This window comes from Orbicella franksi, chromosome 7, assembly GCF_964199315.1.
Source record: "Orbicella franksi chromosome 7, jaOrbFran1.1, whole genome shotgun sequence".
In the NCBI taxonomy this organism is placed as follows: domain Eukaryota; kingdom Metazoa; phylum Cnidaria; class Anthozoa; order Scleractinia; family Merulinidae; genus Orbicella; species Orbicella franksi.
The window spans coordinates 13901325-13906324 of record NC_138151.1 but is presented as its reverse complement, the minus strand read 5'-3'; the positions used below and the strand labels follow the sequence as shown (position 1 = coordinate 13906324).

At 45.4% G+C, this 5000-nt stretch overlaps 2 protein-coding genes and 1 pseudogene across 2 annotated transcripts in view; 2 read left to right on the top strand and 1 right to left on the bottom strand.

The window, feature by feature from the left end:
- LOC145493121 (uncharacterized) overlaps positions 1–901 on the bottom strand; it is a 1328-nt pseudogene extending 427 nt beyond the window's left edge.
- Positions 1–5000, top strand: part of LOC145493796 (carbohydrate sulfotransferase 11-like) — a 116519-nt gene that overhangs the window by 44531 nt on the left and 66988 nt on the right. The window lies entirely within an intron of this gene.
- The window catches only part of LOC145492631 (uncharacterized), a 79021-nt gene that overhangs the window by 44603 nt on the left and 29418 nt on the right, over positions 1–5000 (top strand). The window lies entirely within an intron of this gene.

Genomic DNA, 5000 nt, shown 5'->3' with positions numbered 1-5000 from the left:
TTCCAGAGATCTAATCTCACGCTAAAGTTGGCTAATTTTCGTTTTGTGTTCGGGATGCTTTTCTATTATTTTACACACACTGATGTCCGTGCAAGGAGGTTTTGAGCATTTTACTTTTGTGTGACCACTGCAATGACAGTTGTTACAGTGTCGAGCTCGAATATCACTGAGCGACTGAAAATGTCTGGATTCACTGTTCAGTTTCTCCAATTCTTCTTTTGCGCTAGCAACTTGTACTTTCAAAACCTTAAGATTTTCTTCCATTTCCCGTCGCTGGCAGTCCAAATTACTTTTCTTGGCATTTTTTGGAGCTGTCGTAGTTGCGAGATGCGCGCCAGGCGTTGGTGTGAAAGACAAATGCTTCGGTTGCAGCGACTTGAATTCGTTAGAAGCTGAAGAACTCGGCAGTTCCACGTCCATTCGTCTCAGTTTTCTCGGCAGCGGCGAATCTACTTCGCTTGCCTGAAGAAAAAACTTTCCGTAGTCCCGATCCTTGACTTCTTTTGCACTCCTAGCCTTAGCATCTCGCCAAAAGCAAAATCATCTGGATCTTCCGACAGATTGATCATATCGCCGTCTTCGTCGCGATATCTTACACGAATGTTTGAAGCGGGTAAGTGTGCAAGCGGTGAACAGTTTTGCTTTATCGCCTGCATAAGCTTAGCAAAGGAGATATCCTTGATCAAGAAAGTACTAAATCTTTCCTCCCCGTACTTCACCTTCACCTGGTACGTTGCCATGTTCTTTCTAATGGATATCACGCTGAGAGATCTACTCCGCCTTACAAGATTATCTGCTCCCTGATTGGTCAGTTGCCGATTACCAAGCATCAAACTCGTCAAAAATATGTCAAAAAAAATGTCAAAAAACTGTCTGGTTGTTCACGGTACCGCGCGCAGCACTGTAATCATTTGACATCTCGAGACCACATGCTGAACATACGGGACACTACATCTCCCCTAAGTTATTACAAAAACAAACAAGTATATCTATAAAGGTGGAGATAAAAAAGTTAAAGTGACTAATAAAGTGTTTGAAAGAAAGTTCAGATTCTCTTATTTTCTTCTGAATAATTTAAACTATGCGCATAAATAATCTTGCATTCAGGCGGGTGCTTGCCTGGCAGGCAGAGGGCGCGAAGCAACTGAAGGCAAGGGGCCAGATGGAGCTTTCCGTGTATCTGCTGTTGGTTGACTGGGGCTGGTATTCGGGTGATCCTTTTCGGGCTGCACTGGCCGCTCGGGTAGGTGTGGCTGCGGATCTCTTTCCGCTTTGTCAACAGTTTCAGGATCAACAAACCTTTTCATGTGAGCAATGTTGCGCATCTTATTGTTCCCACTTGTGTCTTGTAAGATGACAGCATTTTCATGTTTGCGAGTGACACTGTAGGATTCTGGCTCACAGTTAGGTGAGAGCTTGTTTTCACGTGTCTGCTTTAATAGCACCTTGCCACCCTCCTCAATATTGCTGTGTTTAGCTGCCCGTGTTCTGTCTGCATATTCCTTTTGGCGGAATTTTGCACGATTGTCTCTCTCTCAACAGCTGTTGCCAATATGCGTCCGTTGTAACGTCTTTGGAAAATTCAACTCGAGGAAGCTTGTCGCGCAGTGTCCTCTCTATCAATAGTTCTGCAGGCGACACTCCAGTAACAGTATGTGGGGTAACTCTATACTGGAAGAGAAAGTTCTGAAGCAATTCGCGCTATCTTCAGAATTGTTTCTTGCCACGTTCCACTTATCCGTTGCTCTGTGACCAATAGAGTACGCCCTTCTTGTGGCTTATCCCCAAGTATTCTAGGATGACCTCAAATTCCTTTGACGCGAATGGTGGTCCATTGTGACTGCGGAGAGTTTCTGGTAATCCATGTGTTCTGTAAATAGCTTGCATACTCTTTATCACGTGTTGTGCATTCGTCTTCTTCAGGGGAATGGCCTCTAGCCAACGAGAGTAATAGTCGACAACCGCCAAGAGGTGTTCACCATTTGAGATATCATGAAGATCAACCGAGATCTCTTGGCAGGGTCCACCAGGCAAACTGCTTGACATCACAGGTTCTGGTTTTGCTCTTGGTCCTACAAGCTGATAGGGATGGCACAAACGTATGGCATCCTCCACCTGTCTGTCCATTTGAAGCCACCACACTTTCTCTCACAACCTGGCTTTAGTAGGGACCATGCCCTGATGACCTTCGTGTGCCAACATGATGGTTTGTTTCCAAAGGCTGAGGTATCACAATACGAGTTCCTCTCATAAACACTTGTCCTACTACCCACAGTTCTTCTTTAACCGCTTTGTACGTGGTGCCTGACAACCGGCTCCAGTCACCGGTCGTCACAGCTTTTCGTACTAGTTGAATCATCTGCTGTGGCAGTCTCGACTTTCTTGGGCAGTAAAGCGGCTGGCGCCGCTGCACTTGCCACGCTGTATGCAAAATCTTTAATTTGTCAGGTGTCCTCATCTTGAGTTGAGCCAACGGGTAGGCGGCTGAGGACTTCAGCAGCATTATCTTTGCCTGGTACGCGTGTCAACGTGTATTGGAATTGCTGCAAGTACAGGAGCCACCTTTCTATCCGGGCAGATGGAGGTTTGGACTTTGCACTGAGTACTGTGACTGGCGGCTTGTGGTCAGTACGGATCTCGAATTTAATTCCGTATAGGTACAGGTAAAACTTCTCGCAAGCCCATCTGACAGCTGGAGTTTCTCTTTCAGATTAGAAGTATCTTGCTTCAACTTTCCTAAGCTTCCGGTCTTCTTGTTTTGCTCCAGGATCGCTCCAGCTCCAACAGGAGAGGCATAGTTTGTGAGCCGTGCAGTGGCACCTTGTCTGTGGTAGACCATCACTGGTGCTCTAGTTAGCAGGTCTTCGATTTCTTGAAAGGCTTTGCTCTCTTTGCACCCCACTGGCACTTAGCATCTTTGCTGGTTAGGTCCCACAATGGACTTGATATGGTTGCAAAGTTTAGGATGAACTTCGCGCCATATTGAACTGACCCGAGGAAACGTCTTACTTCAGACTGGTTCTGGGGCGTTGGTGCTTCAACTATAGCTTTCCCTCGCTCACTGGAGACTTTCAGTCTTTCACCAGAGAGTACATTACCGATGTAAACTATACTACTAAAATCAATGCCACACTTATCATAGTTCAGGGTGAGGCCACATTCCTCTAGCTTGCGCATGACCCTGTCTAAGTTCTCATCGTGTTCTTTGTCGTCTGCCCCAAGGACTCGCAGGTCATCATGGAGGTTGTATGCACCTTGGCAGCCTTTAATTACTTGCCACACGATTTGTTGGAATTTTTCCGTGGCCAAGTTCACGCCAAAGAGTAAGCGCTTATACCTGCATATACCGATGACATCAGGTTTGAGCAATTCTTCAAGTTTCTCAGTGACTTTAGCTCTTCTACTAAAGGGAATTCTGCGTACTGGCTGAGCGACTGGTTGAACATTCTCATCATTGTGGAGTTTTAGCTGATACCCCTTGAGCTTGCCAAAACCTTGAAATACTTTTGGGAATTTGGGCTTTAGTAGGGCCTTTCTGTCAATTTGGTTTGCAAGGTTTTCCATGTCATCAGATTTAACATCACATCTGTTAATGGACACGCCGACCCTTACGCCCAGCAACTCGGAGGCTTCACGGCCTAGAAGCGTTGCTGCCATACCGCACATTACATTAAACCTAGTATACAGGGATTTGTGGGTCTGTGGTACTTGCTCATTAAACCCATACCTTCCCTTAAGCTGGAGTGGCTCCACAGAAGCATAAGCATAAACCCTCTTATTACACTCCAACAAGCTAGCATTATCCCCCGTTACAAAATGAAACATTTCCTTTGAAATTAAATTACAACTAGCACCAGAGTCAATAACAACGTCTACAAGCTTATTTTCAATCATGAGTTTCATAGTGTTCTGTCCATCAGTGCTCTCGGCGTTGAACACGTAAAAATCATCATTGCATGCTTACACGGTTCTCTGCACTCGTGTCTCCGGTCACGTTGTGTATATCACGTTGTTCCTTTGGATTTCCTTCAAAATGACCCATTTTGCAGCACTTTCCGCAGTTGTGGTCACGTAAGCGACGGCAATCTTTCGCGAAGTCACCACTTTAACACACCGCCAACATTTCTCCCCTTGTTTTGGATCACTGGACAAGCTGTTTATTTGGCTTTCGAGGATAGGAATAAGCGCTGCTTTGTCAGTACTGACTGACGATTTTCAGGAGTTTCCTGAGAGTAAGTGTTTCCTCACGGTACAACTTTGACTTGCAATTAAGATTTTTGTCATTCAGGCAGGAAATGGCGTGATCTTTCACCTGATTGTCCCTTTCGCCCTCGTAGTCACACTGTTCTACTAGTTTCTGCAGGCGAGTAATAAAATTGTTGATGGTTTCGCCAGCCAATGGAGTAGCCGCTAAATGTCTGTCGGGCCATCGGAGCGTTCGTTTTGAGCTTGAAGTGTTCCGACAGGCAGTCTAAAGCTTTTTTTGTAATCTTTCGCTTCGCCTCGTGCTTCGGCAGGAATCGAATTGTGGAAACCATCTCGGACTTTGGGTCCAGCGAGGTAAAGTAGTAGCGCTCTTTTTTGTATAGGGTCACTGATTCCCGAGGCAGTAACATAGAGCTCAAATGCCTCTTTCCAAGTTAACCATCGTTGTGCAAGTGTAGCTGCTTCACCGACAGCGTCGACGACAGGCAATCCAGGTAATCCGCTCAGGCATACGACCATCTGTGCGAGTTTTGTCCACCGTTTAAACACGTTTCCACTTCAACAGCCGTTCGGCGAGTTAAATATCCGTTTTCCTCGTCGCCAAATGTGGTGTCTTCGTCCTAATTAATACACTAAACAACTCGATTTATAACAATAAAATGTTTTAATCATTTGACATCTCGAGACCACATGCTCGCTACCATACATCCCGTAATAATAACAATACAGTCACAATCAACATACGAGACACTAAAACTTGTTATTTATTTTCTTTAAAGACTGTTTTTCCCCTT